The 19,126-nt window shown below is 54.5% G+C and overlaps 1 long non-coding RNA gene across 1 annotated transcript; it reads right to left on the bottom strand.

Annotated features, from left to right (window-relative positions):
• Positions 1-1,162: 1,162 nt before the first annotated feature.
• On the bottom strand, positions 1,163-12,446 carry LOC141417328 (uncharacterized). The gene is made up of 2 exons (XR_012441851.1): positions 12,171-12,446; positions 1,163-1,346 (listed from the first exon to the last, which is right to left on the bottom strand). It is a non-coding gene; the product is annotated as an uncharacterized lncRNA (long non-coding RNA).
• Positions 12,447-19,126: the final 6,680 nt, after the last annotated feature.

Raw genomic sequence — 19,126 nt, 5'->3', positions numbered from 1 at the left:
AAGACATGCATGCATTGTCTTGATTGATTCTGTCCAAGGGGTGGACTGGGATCCCTGAGCTCTGGGGACATCACTGGAGCCATCTTGAGCTCAGAGCATTAGCTGAGATATTTGGTGTGGGGGTGGGCATGGGGTCCAACCATAGCTGCCTGGCTGTGGCAGGGGTCTTTTTGGAGGAAGCTGGGCAGGTAAAGAGAAGGGAAAGAGGATGGAGTGCACACACTGTTGGCCCCTCCCACCAGGTGGCTCCCTGCATGTGACCAGCTTGTCATTCACCTGTTCACAGTCCATCATAGCTTTGCAACCATGACTTTCTTCCCTGCTGCTCCAGTGTTCAGGGCCCTCCCCAGCCCTTGTCTTGGCTTCCTTTAGCCCATGTCTTTCCTCCCCTCCTGGCTGCTCCCAGAGCCCCATCTGTCCAGTCCAGTGTGTGGTGCTTGGGCCCAGGAGGCTTGACACACCCCAGACCTCTAGGTCTCCAGAGGCTTCAGAGGGTGTGAGGAGCAGAGCGGGACTTAGGGTGAGGGACCTCATCTGCCCTCACACTGCCCTCACTCACTATGGTCTGTCCGTTGCTCTTTGTGCAATGGTCATAACAACCCCGGGCTTTTTGCACACAGCTCACTGGGCCTAGCACCCTTCTCCCTACCTGTGTCTGGGCTCACCCTTGAGGACCCCTTTGGCCCTTGTCTGGACTGCTCACCCCAGACAAAGGCTCTTTGATTCTCTAGACGAGCGGGCACCCCCCTCTGGTGTGAGCGTCCTCAGCGCGATGGCTGCAATGTCAGACTCCATCTAGCAGTTCAGGGATGCAACAAGGCAGATCTATGTTTTGCTTTCTGACCCAGCCTAGGAAGTCACAGATTGTCACCTCTGCTGCAATCTGTCAGTCACACAGCCAGAGGTGGGGGACACCAACTCCATTGCTCAGCTGACAAGGGAATGAAGACTTTGTGACCATTTTTCAAACTACCAGGGAAGGGAACTTGGGAGTAACCCCACAGCTCATTTGAGAAATGAGGAAACAGGCCTGGTGAGTGTCCATGGCTGCCCTGGCCCCACAGCAGGCACAGAACCGGGAGGACAGTGGCAGGTGTGGCTTCCGTGTTGGCCTCAGATCAGTTTGGGGCATTCTTTGAGCACAGAATGGTCAGGATGCCCATTGAAGCTCTCAGTGCCTTGATGACATGTGTAATAAGCCATCCCAAAGCACACAGCCTACCCTCCCACCCAGCTACCGGGCAGCTGGCCAGCAGAGGACATCAGAGGTTTTGGAAGATGGAGGCAGAGATTGGGGTGACATGACCACAGCCAGGGATCACCACGATTGCAGAAGTTACTGGGAGCTGGAAGAGGCAGGAAAGTGTATCAGTCAGCTCAGCTGCTATAACAAAACCACACAAATGGGGTTTTCCTCACAGTTCTAGAAGCTGGAAGTCCAAGATCAAGGTGTAGACAGTCTTGGCTTCTTTTGAAGCCTCTCTCCTTGGCTGTCTTTCCCCAGGGTCCACTCGAGGTCCTTCCTCTGTGTGCACATGGCCTCTGTGTCTCTGTGCCCGTTCCTCTTCTTGTAAGAGCATTGCATCGGGTTAGGCCCCACCCTGAGGGCTTGTTTTCACTCTCAAGGGCCTGTCTCCAAATGCATCCATATTGTGAGGTTCTATTAGGACACGAATTTGGGGCACAACTCAGCTGTGGGGCACTTCTTCCTTGGACCTCCCAAGGGAGCACAGGCTACCACAACCTGCCCTTGCACTTGACTCCAGATGTGGAGAACGCATTTCCACTGGTCAAAACCCCCAGTCTGTGTCCCCTGACCATGGTGGCTGTGGGACACTGTCATGACAGGGATGTGTGGCTGTGATGGGTTGTCCCCATTTTGCAAGCAGGAAGAGGTGAGCGATTTGAGTGACCACCCCTCTCCGTGGGGCTGGCAGGAGCGCGTGCTCCCGGGTCCTTCCTCACATGCCTTTATCTGGACCTCTAGGGAGCCAGATGCTGCTCTTTATGTGGACATAACCTCTGCCCCTGGGTCTGATATCATGGTGACAGGCAGACCAAGCAATGAAATATCATCACATGCGTTTTGTAGAGAGGAGGACTGCAGGGAACATGACTCTGGGAGGGTGCAATGATTCCTCAGGTCAGGGAGGGTCTCCCTGTTTGACTAGCTGTGAGCCACACCTGCTCTGAGGAAGCAGCTTGGAGCAGAGCCAGCAACAGGTGCAAAGGCCCTGGGGCATGATGCCTTGCAGGGAGCATGGCGGCCAGCCAGTGCCTGTCCTCACTCACTGGGGCCTCTAGAAGCTGCTGTCAATTGAGTCACAAGATCGCAGTCAACTCCCAGAAGGCAAGAACCTCCTTTCACCAGGCACTGTGCCTCCCAGGTGGTGAGGACAGACTCCCAGGCTGGCTTGAGGCAGAAATATGGCGCACTGGGACATATTTGGATGTAAATATTTTCAGCCGTGGGAGCAGCTGGGAGAGGAGGCCTCATCACAGAGCAGCTCTGTGGAAACCGGGAATCTGGGCCAGATGGCTCCTTCTCCACACTGTGCTGCCATCCTCGGGGAGCCCCCGGGAAGAAGGGAGGGCATGGCAGGGCTGCACCTCCCCTGCAGGGTGACAGCCCCCTGGGTACGACTGCCTGGAGCACGCCTGGTCTGCCTCTTGAGCTGCCACCTCACCTTCCTATTCTGTCACATGGGGCCTGCCTGTCCTTGCCTGCGACCCAGGCTGAGAGGAGGAGATGGGCACACGGCCGAGGGGCCTGGGCCGGCATGGGCAGGACTGTGTGCACATTGGTGGTCCTCAGCAATGGCCTGGTTATTTTTCTCTTCCACACTCAGCTCCAGAGCAGCAGGGCTGTGGGTGGGGAAGAAGCAGGTGCCCACCTGTGGCCCCTCTGGTGAGCTGGGCTGTTGCTGGGCTGCTCCTGGGCACCTGGGGAACCTCAGAACTCCTGCCTCTGGACAGAGCCTCCAACAACAGACCTGGAGGGATGCTTAGGACCCCCAGGAGAAATGGGGGGAGCCAGGACTCAGACTCGACCCATGCCGTAGCTGTACTCATAACACTCACTGGCTGGGTGCAGTGTAGCAGTAGGGTGCTTGCCCGGCTTGGCAATTCCCTGCTTCCATCCCCAGCACTGAAGAAAATAAAAAAATAACCTGCTCCCACCTCCCATCTGATTAAGGCTAATCCAGGGCTCAGCACCCCAGGGCTGAGCAAGCCCAGCTCCCATGTCCTCACAGTGGTTCCTTATGAAACTTTTTCCCCATGATATCCAGTCCTCACTCGCAATCACTCGTCTCTCCTGATGTTCTGGGGACGTTGACTTGAGCTGGAAAACCTCATAGGTGGCTGAGATGGGGCTTATCTTGGGGCTACAGGGCCCACTCCAGTTCAAATGGGCAAACAGAGGACAGTGGCAGGGACGCTCCCATGACTTGCCCATAGTACAGAGGGGCAATGGTGTCCTGCAGGACCTGATTTTGCCCATCCACATGCTCTGAGCGTGTCCTGTGGGCTGGTTGGTTGCCTTGTGGTTGAAGGTGGCCACTGTAGCTCCAACTACTAAAAGTTCTGGCCTCTGTACTCAGATAGGAAGAAAAGGAGCCAGGGAGAAAAATCACTCCCAGAAACCTCCAGGTAGATCTTCCCTTCCAGGTACTGACTGAACTGTCACATGGTGACTGTGCCAAGCTGCAGGGGAGGCTGGGAAGGTCCCAGGTGGCTCCTGCCTTTGGGAAGGGATAGAGGTGCTGAATGCCTTGGAGGGACGAGCTGGGATTGAGGCTCAGAGGAGGCAGAGGCTAGACTGGGAAGGAGAGGTGGAACCTCTCCAGCTTGGGCCAGGGTGTGGTCCCTCGTGATGCCCTGGATGTGGACACTGGGTTAGCAGGGTGGGGATGGCTTGGGGCTCTGCTGGGCCAAACAAGTGCATCCAGAGCCCCACCCGGCCAGGGGGAGCAGCTCAGGCCTGCGGTCCGCATGCCTCCTCCTGCATTGAGGCTCTCTGGGGTTCCCCTAAACTTCCCTCCACCTGGGGGCCCCATCCTAGCCAGACTATCTGCTGCCGGCCAAGTACAGGTTAAGGTCAGGGGACAAAGCCACTAGTGCCTGGACTCTGTGTTCCCTCTACATGTAGTGTGGACCCTCTGTGGTGCCCTTCAGGGCGTCTGAGGGCCCACGTGCCTTAAGGACATCGCCAGCACACACCAGAAGCCCAGAGGATGGTAGCTCTTATTACTTGCCCTGAAATCTTGATTCTTTTTTCTTTTTTTTGGTGGGACTGGGGTTTGAACTCAGGGCTTCACTCTTACAAACCAGGCACTCTATAGCTTAAGCCACACCTCCAGTCCATTTTGCTCTGATTATTTTAGAGATGGGGTCTCGTGAACTATTTTCCCTAGCTGGCCTCGAACCACGATCCTCCTAACCTCAGACTCCCAAGTAGCTAGAATTACAGGCGCGAGCCACCAGCGCCCAACTTTGTTACTTTTCCCATAAGTGGCTCTTATCTCTTTCTTTGATGCTGTGTCCCAGGGTCTAGAATTGTCCCTCACATAGTAGGTGTCTAGTGTGCTTTCACTGAATAAAGGGACGAACTGAAGCCCCCATGTGCTAGCCCAGGACCCGGCTCAACCAGCTGGATGCCGAGTCCCATCACACAGGGTGGGGCACACGTGTACACGTGTCTATGTTGTGCATGTGTGTGCTTGGTTTTTGTAACTTGTGCGCCTTCTTCCAGATGTCCCAACTTCCTGTAGCCCTCCAGGGCAGGAGCCTGCTTCTCCAGTGTGACCCTCACTGAAATTCTAGCCCACAGCTGGTGATATACAGGGCCCAGGACACAGTCTGTGACTACAGACCTCACGTCCTTACAGGACAGAGAAAGACAGTGCAGTAGGTCTGCTAAGTGCTTCTGGTTCTCAGAGAGAAGCCCCGTGTGCTAGAGAAGCAAGCGGCTTTGCACTGAGCCAGCTGTGCCTGGAATTTGGAGAAGGCTTTGTGGCCACCCTGGACCTCAGTTTCCCCACTGCCAGACTGGGAGAGTAGGGCACTGGGAGAGGAAGCAAATTGCTCTCTGCAGAGGTCCCAATGCAGAAGTGCTCTGGGTCAGGCAGCTGGGGCCAGGCTGGGGCTGCTGCTGACCGGCTGGGTGACCTTGGCTTCAGGAGCTGGCTGCTTTCCTGAGCAGGGCTTCCAGTGAGCATCCTCTCCCATTCGGGGGTCATTGTCCCTGCAGGATCTGGTTGGAGCAATGAGGTCTGGACACACCCACATCCGCAGTGTTATCTCCCTTCCTGGGAACTTCCCCAGGCTGGCCCCAAAGGTGGCCAGAGAGATACTGGCATGGGGCGGGGGCCTTCCTGCCTGTGACATGATTAAGTGTCTACCACTAGCAGTTGCTGGTGGGAGAACCAGCGGTAGCCCCCTCCATCTGGCTCAGCTTTGCCTTTCTCTGAATTTATCTCCCAGGGTCCAGCCTGGTGGCTGGCCGTTATCACAGCCGGGGACAAATGAGGGGTCACAGCATCAGCATTGGATGCCTTTGCAAGAAGCTTCTACCAAAATCCACAGCCAACCCAAGGTGCAAAATGCGGGTCCTCCGCAGGGCCTCCAGCCCCAAGCAAGGCCATGTCCCTCCCCGGCCCCCCTCCACCAGCCTGCTCCTTCCTCCCCCGCCTACATGGGGTGCTTTGCTCTCTCACACCTGTGCTCTGTATCGGCTCACATCAGCCCCCAAGTCTAACCGAATCCAAAAATACTCAGCCGGGGCCCATCTGCCGGCCAACTGATGAACACAGATGTGCTGTGGATTTCAGAGGCGACTGGCAACCAGTCAAGGCTGTTAGAAGCAGCACCTGCTGCCCATCCTCCCCCTCCTGCACTCCCCCATTCCTGGGCCCCTCCTGGCCCCAGGAGCTTCCAGAAGGAGATGAGGGAGCTCCCTGAGGACAATACCCAAAAAGCTTTGCCCACCAGCTGAGAGGCGAAGACCCCAGTCCAGCTGGACCCTTTTGCCCTGAGCAGCTACTTAGCCCGACCCTCAGGCTAGAGCTCTGAGTAGAGACAGCAGTCAGGCCTGCTGGACTTGACCACCCCAGGGCCTTTGCACTCACTTCCCTCTGCCTAGAACACCCTCCCCAAGGGGCCACATGACCCGGTTCTTCCTCCCACCCACCCACCACGTGCTCAGACATGTGGCTGGGACTAAACAAACATGATTGTTTGCATCTTGCTTTGGGTTTCACATTGAGGACAAACTACTCCATGTAAGGAGCGTCTTTACCGGTCTTGTCTCAAGAGGTGAAGAGAAAGGAAACGAGGCAGCTCCCCCACTCACTGGGATGACAGTGGCTAAAGCCTGGAGACCAGCCAGGAGGCCGTGGCAGGGTTTGAGGATGGGGCTGGATGTGGTTGAAGGCAAGCAGCAGCACTGCCCAGGAGAGGAGGCCCAAGAGGCTATGTGTTTCCCCTTGGCCCCTGAATTCTGCCCCCAACCCCTGCCAGGCGTCCCCAGGCATCAGCATCCATGACTTTCCCATGGTCACTGTACAGGGGTCACCCAGGACTGGGGTCTTGATGGCTGGGTAGGAGCCCTGAGACTGCGGTCGTGGAAGGCGAGGTGAGCTCGCTGGATGGGAGGGATTGTGTGCAGAGCAGGGACAGCCTGCCCTCTCTGCCCTCACACTGGGCTTTGCACTATGGGTAGACAGTGGGCCAGCCCCTCTCCAACCTCTGGCTGGTGAGGACACTGAGGGCCAGGTCTCCTCAGGGAGAAGGAGAGCTAAACTTTCACTTGGCACCACCCCAAGAACCAGACAGCTCTGTCTTTGGGTCCCCGATTCTTAAGATGTAGACCTGGCCAGCCCTGAGCAACCTTTCCCCAGCCACGGTCACAACCTGCAGCCTGGCGGCCACTAAGCCAAGCCAGAGCTCTCTGTGACCCTGTGAGGGTCACAGACAACTGGGGCTGGGGCCTGGCTCCTCACTTCTAGGACCCTCCATGCCATGGAGGGTCTCAGTTTGCCCCCCTGACAAACGGGCCTCGGCTGAAACGGATTTTCCTGTTGTTCTTATGGAGAGTCTCCCAGGCTCTGGTGAGAAATCCTTATCACTCTGTCCAACACTCATGTGTGCTGTGTTCCATCCATAAAGCCCGCGTTATTCACAGGCATGTGTATGCAGAAGGTCTGTTTATTCACACGTTTATCCTTATGCTTGGGCAAGTAGGGATCTGCACTGAATTTACTTCTCACTTCTCTGACCTTTTTCACTTGTGAGGTGACGGGCCCTCCACCAGCTTCCTCCCACCACCTCGTCTATGATAATTGCTTCTTGTCCTTTCTTTTCCTTTTCTGTCTCTGTTCAGACTCCTAATGATAGGGTGTAATTTTCTCCATGTGTGACCAGACTGTTTAAAAATTGTGCTTCCTCCTTCGGGAGTTCTGTTCTGTGTTGCCTACTTATGACCTCGTGTTTTTCCACATAATTTTCCTTTATAAGAAACCACCATGCCCTATTTACCCATTCCACCCTGGGCTTTTTGCTGTTACAAGCTGTGACATGTAAGGATTACACATTTGACCTCTGTCCCTGCCTGGTTCCTGGCACAGAGCCTCAGATCCCTCAGGATTTCCAGGTGATGGGCGTCTTGTGTTCTAATGGGTCACTCCTGGGGCGGGAGTTGGAGTTAAGAACTGACCACGTTCATATGAAGGAGCCTCCACACACCCCTCCAAGGTGGGGCTCCAGGGGCTTCTGGATTGGAGATACCCACGAGCCGGAAGGGCAGCACCCAAACCCCGTGCTTGGGGACAGTCTGTTCCCCACCCTTGCACCGCTCTGCCTCACAGTTCTCTGAATCCTTTGTAGGATTTTTTGCAATGAACCAGTGAATTTTGTGTCTCCCTGAGTTATGTGAGCTCTTCTGGCAACTATGGAACCTGGGAAGGGACTGGAGACCCCGGTGAACAATGGGCCAGTTAGAATTCAGGAGGTTGACAGGACAGACAACCCGCGGGCTGGAGCCCTGGGCCTGTGTTGTCTGCACTACCTCTGGTAGATGGTGTCAGAATTAAACCAAGTTGAGCTGGTTCCAGTGACTCATGCCTGGCATCTCAGCTCCTCAGAAGGTGGAGATCCAGAGGATTGAGATTGGAGGCCAGCCTCAGCAAAAAGTCAATGAGACCTCATCTCAACAACATGCTGGGCCTGTCCATCCTAGCTGTGCGGGAAGTGTAAGGAGAAGAACCGAGGTCTGAGGCTAGCTCCAGGTAAAAACATGAAAACTTGCCAGAAAGGTAACTGAAGCAAGAGGCTGGTGGAGTGGCTCAAGTTGCAGAGCTGCCTGCCTAGAAAGTTCAAGGCCCTGAGTTCAAACTCCAGCACCGCCAAAAGATAAAGAATTAGGACAAGTTGTAGGACACCCTGCTGCTGTCAGCAGACCCAGAGGCTGTGTTTCTTTCTCATGGTCCTGGGTAGCCAGTGCCTGCCAACGTCTTCCTGCAGAGCCCTGGAGGATGCTGGGTTGAAGGCTTGCATTTTCCAGTGCTTCTGTTCTCCATTTTATTCTACTTCATATTAAAAATGCTGTAATAAAACATGCTGAATGGAAGAGGAAGACACTGAAGGCCATGGACTGATTCCAGAACAGGCAAACCAGAGTGGATTTGTGATTGTCAGGAGCTGGGAAGTGAGAGCTCAAGGGGACTGAGCTGATGGTAAAGTTTATGTTACATGTATTTTGCCACAATAAAAATAATCAAAAACCCTGATTATAACCCACGCACGAAAGGGGTCTGTGTCTGTTGACGCATCCCCTGTGAAGTCTGGTTAACCTAACCAGAGTGTGCAGGACACTCTGCACAGGGCCTGGGGAGGGGACAGCCTCCACAGCTCAGGGTGACTCAAATTCATCCCCTTCTGGTCTGATGTCTGGCATGAAGGCATTGAAACACATGAAGGGTCCAGGGCCCAGCCCTCCTAGCCACCCAGGCATTAGCTTCCACCCTGTCCTGGCCACCAGCAGCGTCCTCAACCTCTTCCATTCAGTAACTAAGGGGCCTGTGGACCCCACAAACCACACGGAGATCAATCGATGGTCATTCTGAGGTTAGTGTGAAATCCTGGGGCCACATAAAGCAGCCCCACAGACTGGGGCCTCAGGTATTGCTCCTCCTGCAGTCTGGAGGCCAGAGGTCCAAGAGCTGGCTCTTAGGCCTCTCTCCAGCTTCTGGTGGTCAGTGGGCAGTCTGGGTTCCTTGGCTTGCAGACTCAGCACCCTAACTTTGTCTTCATATGCCTTCTCCCTGTGTGTGCCTGTTAGTAAGGAAACCACCCACACTGGGTTGGGGCCCATCCTGATCACCTCACCTCAACCTGGCTTCACCTGTGAAAACCTGTTTCATGTTTGACTTTGACTCATGAATGTGGAGGGGCTGAACTTAACCCTTAGCAGTTCCCCCCACCTTGGCTGGGGGTGTCTTTTCTGCTTCCCAGGGCCCACACTCTGGGGACTGTGGGGGGATTTGGCTCAGGCTCATGGCAGTTGTTGTAATTTGTAAATGAGTTAAGCTGTGGGTAGAGCAGCCCCTGTGTCCCTGGCTCCTGTCCTCTGGAGCCTTGCCTCAAGCTTTCTTATTAGTCTCACTCAGGTAGCTTGGAAAGACCCTGGAGAAGCCGGTCACCCTCCCCTGGGCCAATGATATGGGTCTGAGACTGAGTCAGAGCAGCGTGTATTTAATGAACCTACTGGTGGTCCTGATAGGTTGCTGATCTGGGCCACCACACACAAACCCAAAAACGCAGCTCTCCAGGGCCAGCAGCCCTGGGCCAGCATAGCTAGGGCTGACACTGTGGCCCTGTGGGATGACATCTCTGCCTCATGCAACACCTTGACCGAGTTAAACAGGGCTAAGACAGAGTTGCCACCTGCATTCTGTCTTTGAGGGTGGTGCTAATGTCTCCCAATCCCCACAAGATGGTAACAAAATGCACCCAGTGGCAGCCAATACAGTAGAAGGGAGAACAACCAGGGGTGGGCAGAGCCACCAGTGTTGGCCAGGGCCTTCTCAGCAATGGAGGCTGTGCAGCCAGGACTGGGAGGAGAGGTACAAGGGTCCTGGGGCATTGATGCCTTGAGGCTCAAGTCCTGTGTGATTGCAGTGGAGAGGAAGAGGTGTGGAGGTGTGGTCAGAGTGACAGGTCAGTGTGCTGGCCTCGCAGGCCTTGTAAGTGTGAGGCTGTCACCAGACTGGGGCCACAGGTGGGTAAGATGGGGGACGTGGTTTGGGCCAAGGACACAAAGCAGCTGCCATGAAGGCTGGTGTTAAGAGCCAAAGGTGGCCAGGATAGAACTACTGGGGGGAACGGCTACCACTGGGGCTGGGAGAAGGTGCCCTGTCAGCCTTTGCTAGCAGAGGGGTGTGGGTGAAGATGATCTGAGGGGTGGGTAGGCTCCGCATGGCTGAGGAAGAGCAAGGCCTCCTGTGTGCAGCCCCTCTAGAGATGTGCTCTGTGGGATGACTGCTTCCAACTCCATAATTCCAGAGTTGCCTGGAGGTGGAGGCAGTGGATATAAATGGAGAAGGGAAAAACCCAAGGTCAAGCCCAATATTTTGGGGCAACCAACAAAAGACAGGGGAACCCCAGGACAGCAGGAGGCTGGAGGCCAGGTGGGCAAAAGTGTTTCTAGAGATGACGAAGGGAGAAGGAAGGGCAAGGAAGAGTGAGGCGAAGGAGAGAAGGAACAGCAGGCCATCTCAGGGTCCCCCAGTGCTCATGGTCCACTTGCCTCTCACCTGAACGGCCTGTCTGAGCCCCTCCAGCAGTAGGTTCTTGCTGGTGCAGGTGTCTGTGCCCACCCCACAGCCTGCATCCAAGCTTTGAGGCCTTGACTTTGAAAATAGGCACTTCCTGCGCAGGGAGGCAACTGGTCAACTGCCTACTGGCCCACTGCCTACTGGCCCTTGGGCACCTGGCACACAGTTGGCAGTCCTGGGACTCCCTGTGCTGGCACAGGAGTGCAGCAAACAGAGCATCCCTGGCAGAGGCTGGCAATGTGGTGGTGAAGCTGGAACACAATGTAGGCTCCAGGCCCCAGGTAGCCCAGACTCTCCCCTGCTGTCCCCACCCCAGAATCCACAGTACAAGCAGGAAACCCATGGCCAGGGTGCCTAGCTTCCTCTCTATACACCTGTTGGTAGGTGAGGAGACTATCTGCACTTCTCCCTCCTTCTCATGGTAGAGTCCATCCCAGGCTGTGTGGGGACTGATGGAATGAAAACACAGTAAGCTCACCATTGCTACAGCTCACCTGCACTCCCGTTCTCTGGCCTTTGTGTATTCGGCTCTTAGCCTTCACTGCCTTTTGTCCCTCCTCATCTGGCTTGGAGCCTGTGCTGGCTACTTGGTGATAGACAGTGTGCTACCAGTTAGATCAGGATTGCACACCGCTCCCTGCCCAGCTTCAAGTCCCCTACAGGGACTGGTCTACATCCCCAGCTGCAGAGAGCAGCCGCTGCCAGCCAGACGCTGCCCCCACAACTGAGCAGGAAGTGCATATGTGAGGCTGGAAGCCACCGAAGTCAGGTATTTGCTCCTGTGCACAGCCAACTGACACACCGGGCAGTGGTCAGCATTCTCCCCGACTCTGTCGTATCTATAATCAGTGTTGCTCTACTAGAATTTGTGCGTCACAAGGCGCACACGTTGTAAGCAGAGTTCAGCGACTTGGGACAAACATGTTAAAACATGCAACGTTCCTGCCCTCAGACAGAGCATTCCTCACTGTACCTTCTTGAACTCCGCTGCCCTAACTCATGCTGATCCGGTTCTGCCTGGACCCTTGCTGTCCTTCATGGAGACAGTTGCCCCTCCCCCATGGTAGCTGGCTCATTGTGCAATGCATTGAGACCCATCCGTGTTGTGATTATCACTAGTTCATTCCTTGTACTGCCTAACCCATCCTCATCACCACCACCTGTGTGATCTTGAATGACCTTCACCTCCACTCTGCACCTTGGCTTCCTCAGGTCTTCTCCAGCTCCAACATCTGGAGTCTTTCATTTTGGGTCTCTTAGGGATAAACTTGCCTGTTGCATCTGCTCCTATCAATGCCCAGTGCCCACCTGTGTGTGGTCCACCTGTGTGAGACTCACCTGTGTGTGGCTCACCTACGAGGTGCTCATCTGTGTGGGGCTCATCTGCATAGGAGGGCAGAAACCTGGATGAGGCAGCTTTTCCACCTCATATGGCACTCCCCCTAGGCCTTCATCTTGGGGCAGACTGGGAGTCCCCAGCAGATCCTTCTCACCAGACCTGAGCACCTGGATTCACCTGAAGATGACACCATCCTTCTAACTGTCTTGTCTCTTAGAATCACGTGTCTGCCATCCTACCAGATCAACTGTCCTCATGTCCCAGCACTCCAGTCCTCCATGCCGGCTCTGCAGTCACCTCCCTGCCAGCTGTGGCTTCTCTGCCTCCTCCTGATAAGCAACCTCCACGTAACTTGTGCATGGTCCAGCCTTGCGGGGTTGAACAGGGTGCACCTGTTCAAAGACAGCCCAACTCCGAGCTGCCTGCTGAGCTAGCAGGGAGCCACGTATAGCTGCGTCCTCTGCATCTCCAAGGACAGAGAGTGAGGGATCCTTTCGTCTTAATGTCAGAAACCACATGTGCCCTGCCAACCTCCAGCTCTTCCTGTGCTAACTGGGGGGAGATGGCTGCAGAACAGCCACCCCTAGACCTCAGCAGGGGACAGAAGACCACCACAGCTTCCCGGTCACATAAATGTGGATATTCGGATGACTGGGCTCCTCCACATGGTGGTTTGGTAAATATGGCTCTGTAGCCCTGCTGAAGCTGTATCCTCAGATCCTCTGGGAAGAGGAGCATCCAACCCTGAGGGCTGGAAGTAAGGGGCACACTTGGGGATGTCCTGGCCACAGCCATCCCGGGGCCCCAGGCTTCCTGAACCTTGCGATCCTGGCTCCCTGAGTGCTTGGGCCTCCCTGTGGTTTAAATCGCTCATTCAACATTATACCCTGGGCATCCCTAGGCAGGTGGCACCAGTCTGCCATTTGAGCTGAGACTCATAGCCAGTACACTGGGGGTGTGGGAGCTTCCTGGGGCTGCTGGGACAGAGGACCACACTCTGGGAGCTTAAAACAACAGACATTCCCTCCCTCAGTCTAGAGGTCAGAAGTGTGAAATCAAGGCCTTAGTAGGGCCAGGCTCTCTCCGAAGCCTCTGAGGGGCTCCTTTCTGCCTCTTCCAGATCCTGGTGGGCCTTAGCTTGTGGCCGAGTTGCTCCCTTCGCTGCCTCGCACTCACGCCTCGATTCTGCGCGTCTGACTGTTCCTCCCCTGCTCTGCTAAGGACATGGGACGTTAGGTTTAAGACTCGTCTTGACGCAGCTGAACTCATCCCAATACCTTTCAGTTAATGTCACCTTCGAGGAGCTTTTTCTAAAAATAAGGTCATATTTACCAGCTCCGGGATTAGGATGTAGACATTTCTTTTGGGGGCCACCATTTAACCTACAAGAAGCGTTGATGATCAGAGTTAGAGAGCTGCAGGGACCCCACAGGCGACTGAGCAGCCTGGTGGGGAGACACTCCCGAGGCCAGGCTCAGGGGAAGCTTCACAAGTGCTGCCTGCAGGGTCACAGTAAGGATAGCATTACCCAGAGTCACAGGTGTGAAACCCGGCAGACACAGGTGAGCAGCTGGGGGCTGGTCACCAGATGCAGGATGCTGAGCGGTGGCACGCACCCGTTCCTGAAGCTGTCCCTGCTTCCTCTTTCTGTCATAAGTTGCCAGCCAGAAACAAGTGGAGGTGGCTGATAACCTCCCGGAACTTCAGCTTCCTTGTCTGCGAAGGGAAGATAACTCCAAGTCCCGAAATCAGGGACCCTCAGAGGAGACGTCGGGGAGGAGCTCAGAACCGTCCCCTGTGCGACTCAGTCCGCTGGGGGACAGGCTGAACTGCGTGCCTGGCCGGCCTCAGCACAGGGTACCACCTACAGGCTAGGGGCAGGCACATTTTTGGGGTTTTAAGGGGAACCCTGAGCAACCGATCTCTCAATGGGGACTGTCTGGGAATGGCAGCTGCTGGCTGTGGGGCGAGGAGAGGACGATGGCGCAGAGGACACAGAGGAGGAGGCCATTTGGCCAGGAGCTGTAAGAAGTCATTCGGGAAGAAACCTCACTGCAGGCAGGGATAGGAGAGCCAAGGCAGGAGTGAGGGACCCCCACTCCTCACCCTCTTTTCCCCAGCCCAGACAAGGGGCAAGGGCAGCAGAAAGATGTAAGCAACTGACAGCTCTGCCTTGTTGCAAAGAAAATATCCCTGAAAGACATGAAATGAAGTAAATAAAAGAGATAAAAATGGAAATATCAAGACAGCAACTTCTCTTCTGATTACAAAGCGGGCAGTGGGGGTGGGGCGGGGCAGGCGCCGGCCTGGAAGACACAGCTGCAGCAGCCGGCCAGGCTGATAAGGGCCCCGGCAGCCTGCACGAGCGAGATAAAGCCAGGCGTGCTGCCCTCAACCCCAGCCACCATCAATATTCATATGGCCTGACCAACTGGCATCGCAGATAGAATAAATATAGTCTGCTGCGATTACCGAGACTTTATTAATCCACTTGCAGGCATTTAAATGCCGTGGAAAATTTGGGGTTTATGAGCGCAGCCATCTATAGCTTGACACTTCATCAAATTCTTTCCTTCCAGCCTCTCTCCTTGGCCATTGTCTCCAGGTCTCAAGTTTCACTTGGAAATGAAGTTTGTTCTTGGATTCGAGTGGAGGGACCAGGTGGGGAGGCTTGAAACACCTGACAGAGGGGATACCACGGGGTCACACCTGTCCAGGGAGCCTTCCTGGAGGTTGAGGCAGGCAAGGTGGCAGCCCTGTGATCTGAGCACAGTCGTGAGGAGGCCATGTGCACGGCCTGTGAGGGTTCCTGGCAGACCTCACCCTTTCTGCATCCTTGGATCCAGATCTGGCTGAGTTCTCTTCCTCCCTGAGCTGTCAGCAGGATGGCAGACTGTCTGGATGCAGGATCACACAAACACATCTATTACCACAGGAAGGCTAGCAGGGACATGTCCACAATAGCAGGGCCTCTTCTGGACTGGGGCCAGCCCACGCCACTCTTCTACACAGATCTGAGTCTCCTGCAGCTGTGGTGAGAAGTCCTAGACCTCCTTCCTTGGTCTTTGGTGGCTTCAGCCAGGCTCACTCCGTGTGGGGCCTTTGCACAATCCAGGTGTCCATGTGGCTGGTCCCTTCTCTCCTCTAAGTCTCAGCTCAAATGCCACCTCCCCAGAGAGGCCTATCTCAGCCAACTCCTCACTGCTGTCCCCTATCTGTGCACCGTACTGTGCCGTGCCCCTCACCCCATGTGCCGGGAAGCACTGCTGTCTGGATGAGTGCTTGGATCCACCTTGTCTGATACTTCTGCCCCAGAGCTGACAACAGAGCCAGGCATGTGGTCTGCTCCCGGGCATTCTGACTGAGGGAGGAAGACAGACAGAGGCACCGGGTTTAGATGCTGGGATGGTGCTGGAGGGCAGGACAGAGAGACAGAGGCCCCTGGCTAAGTCAGGCTCCAGTGAAGGAAAGGTGCTCTAGAAAGAGGCCCTAGCTGATGCAAAGGCCCCAAGGGAGAGAAAATGAAGTCAGCAAGCCCCCTCCTCCTCCTGGGCATCACCCCAGAAATCCAGTCTCAAGAGAGACTGTCACCATTCTCAATCATCCACTTATTATTCCATGAATGACTATTAATGATCTCTGATATTTACACAGCTTTCCTGCTTGTCACAAGCTGCTCTGGTATTTGCTCATATGGGAGCCCAATACCGAGACAGACCTGGGTGGATGCTGGGGCTCGGTAACCCATCTGCCTCTCCGACATTCTCTGTTAGCGACTCTGAGGTTGCATACAGGTAGGCTGGGGTCATCTCCAGAGGGTGGACATTTCAGATGGCTTGGAGATAGACCTGCTTCCTCCACAGGGTGGGGATCCCATGACAGGTGGTCCCTGGTGTATACTTTGAGGATGGTGGTATGCTGGCTGTCACCATTCACACCACATCAAGGAAGACACAGAAAATGGGGGTCTTTATGGCCAGGTTGGTGTCCTGGTTGCCCTGCCAGTTGCACAACTCAAAGGCCCATACAGGATTAGAGAAGACAGCACACATGGTGGTCTGGCACAATGCCAGGTAGAGAGGTGCCCAGATGTGGTACCCCTCAGCATACTGTACCCCTGTCAGATAAATGCCGTGAGTCAAGAGGTCCTGGAAGGAGATGATGGGGGGGTTTCCAAGTTGGTGGACCCTGGAGCACTGTGGCTCTGTCCATGGTGCTAACCCACCAGCAGACTGTAAACTTGGCACCTGGGCCTGTGGCATCCAATGCAGGGAGGAAGGTTCTGGGAGAGCAGCAAGAGGGAGAAACAGAGAGACTGAGAAGGAGAGAAAGAGACAGGGAGAGAGAAGAGAGAGACAGAAGGAGAAAAAGAGAAAAAGAGAGAGAGAATGAGAGCGACTGAGAAAGACAGGGAAAGACAGAGAGGGAGAGACACTGACAGAGACAAGGATATATGATTGGAGCTGTAAAGGTATATTTGTTGGGGATATATGGATTTATGTCATTGGGGACATGTCAATATGTCATTGGGGATACATGAGCATATAATTTGGGATGTATGGTATACAATTGAAGATATATAGGTATATGGTTGGGAACATGTACCATATCTGTTAGTCAGCTTTTCGTTGCTGGGAAAAATACCTGAGAGGAACAGGTTAAAGGAGGGAAGATTAATTTTGGCTCATGGTTTCAGAGGTTTCAGTCCATGGCTGGCTGGCTTCACTGCTGAGGCCCTAAGGCAGGGCAGAGCGTCCGGCCAGCAACATGCACGGAGCAGCTCACCTCATGGTGGACAGGAAACAGAGAGAGAGGGATGGAGAGGAGGGAGCAGGGACATGCATGTCCCTAGTCACCTACTTTCTCCAGCCAGACCCCATCTCCTAACATTTCCATCCCCTCCCAATAATGCCATCAAATGATGACTTCCTCACTGAATCCACCCACTCATGAAGGCAGAGCCCTCATGGCCCAGTCATTTCCCCAAATTCCCACCTCTGAATACTGCTGTATTGGGGACCCAGCCTTCAATACATGAGTCTTTTAGGGGACATCATATCAAGCCCCAATACAGTGCATGAACTTGCAGCAGGCAGCAGACCACAGGTGCCTGTGCATCTGGAAAGACCCCTCAGGGCATGCAATGGGAGGAGTCATTAATGAAGCGGGAGGGAGGGGGTCAAGCTGCATCCCCAAGTGTGGACCAGAACTCCCAAACACAGATGGAAGGCACCTCGTAACTGAGCCTGTGACTTCATGATGGGGGTGCCCTGTGAAAGCCAGGGCCTCATCACAGAGCTGGACACACCCAGGCCCCAGAATCAAATAAGGACCAGGGCAGCGTGCAGTGGCTGCACACAGGCAGGAGCTTCAAGGTGAGGTCTGCCTCCTCCAACCCCCAATCAGGACTCCCCAGTGTGCTGAAACCCACGGGGAAGGGGATTCCAGGAAACATAACCCGGCCAGGTAGACACTGCTCAAAGCTGTGTTGAAGTCAGCTCTTGAGTCGCAACGCCGGCCTTTCTACTCTCTGAATACCCCCCTACCCACTCCCTGCTCCTCTTCCTTTGTGCATAGTCCTTGGGGAGGACATGTTGTGGCCAACACTGAGTGTCCTTGGTGTTGGTGCCAGGTCAGGCCCCATTACAGTGAGCACAACTGGGCCTCCCCTTTCTCCTGTCTACACTTGAACCTTCTGACTGCTCCTCCCAAAGCCAGCCCAGCAGAGCTACTGGCCAGGACTCTGAGTGCCCATACCCTTTTCATCACCTCAGCTGCCTTGTCTGTCGTCCTGTTTGTCTGCAGAGTACCATGTCACCTTCCCATATGCCTAAGAAAGGAGAGCTGAGGTTCTCAAACAGATTTCTTCTGTCCAAAGGATGGAAAATCCACACAAAATTGGCTGAAACCAAAGAGCAAGTCAGTTTATTGGCTCACATGCCTGGGTGGCTCTGGGAACGACCCACTTCAGGTTCAGGTTAATCCAGGACACAGTTTCTCTCCATCTTTTCCAGCACCATCATCCCAGTGTTGGCTGTGTCCCCGGACTCTGGATCCTTCCAGCCTTCCCAGCATCTACCCAGGGGAATGAGTGAGGGCTGTTTGCCAGAACTCTCTGGGTGCTTCATTTGCTCTGAGTGTTGTATGCTGAAACCTGAGCAGAACTGTGGCTGAGGAAGTATGCCAAAGTGACATTTCACTAGGGCCATCCCTGAGTCACCTAATACAGTCATCTAGTATACCAGTTGATCTGGAGTTCCTATACTAAATGCTGGGTCATGAAAGGTTCTAAAGACATGCCTGCAATCCCAGCACCTGGGAAGCTGAGGGAGGAGGATCGTGAGTTCAAGGCCAGCCTGGGCCACTTAGCGAGACGCTTCTCAAAAGCAAAACAAAACAACAAAAAACAAAGTTTCAAGGCTATGTTTGAGACCATCTAGGAGAATTAGGACTAATTAATTAGCGATGTCTGCACTCACACAGCCCTGGAAGTGTGAGGTCTGGAAGGTTAAGAGGCATTTCTAAGGTCTGGGACACCTGCAGGGATGAGACCACACTTTGCCTCAGTCTTCACTGATTTAGATCCTTTGCAAGGCTGGGGCTGGCACTTTTTGGTAGGAAGTTTGCAAATCTGGGAAGTGAACCCTGTAATTTGTTCTCAGGGACACACACCATCCACCCATCCATGTACCACCCATCACCTACTCTCATCCACCCACCATTCGCCCATCCATCTGCCACCATAACCTGTGCACCCACCATCCACCCATCTATCCACCATCTAGAATTCACCCACTCACCATCCACCATCACCTATCAATCTACCTACCATCCATTCACGGATCTTTGCCAGCTTCACACGTGAGCCTGGACACTTGGCTAGCCTTGGGAAGCACAGCGCTGGACAATACCACATATGCGCCCTTAAGATTACAATCTAAGGTGAAGCTCCAGA

This window comes from Castor canadensis, chromosome 15, assembly GCF_047511655.1.
Source record: "Castor canadensis chromosome 15, mCasCan1.hap1v2, whole genome shotgun sequence".
Taxonomy (NCBI): Eukaryota; Metazoa; Chordata; class Mammalia; order Rodentia; family Castoridae; genus Castor; species Castor canadensis.
Note: the sequence above shows the minus strand (reverse complement) of the source record. Positions and strands in the feature narration are given on the sequence as shown.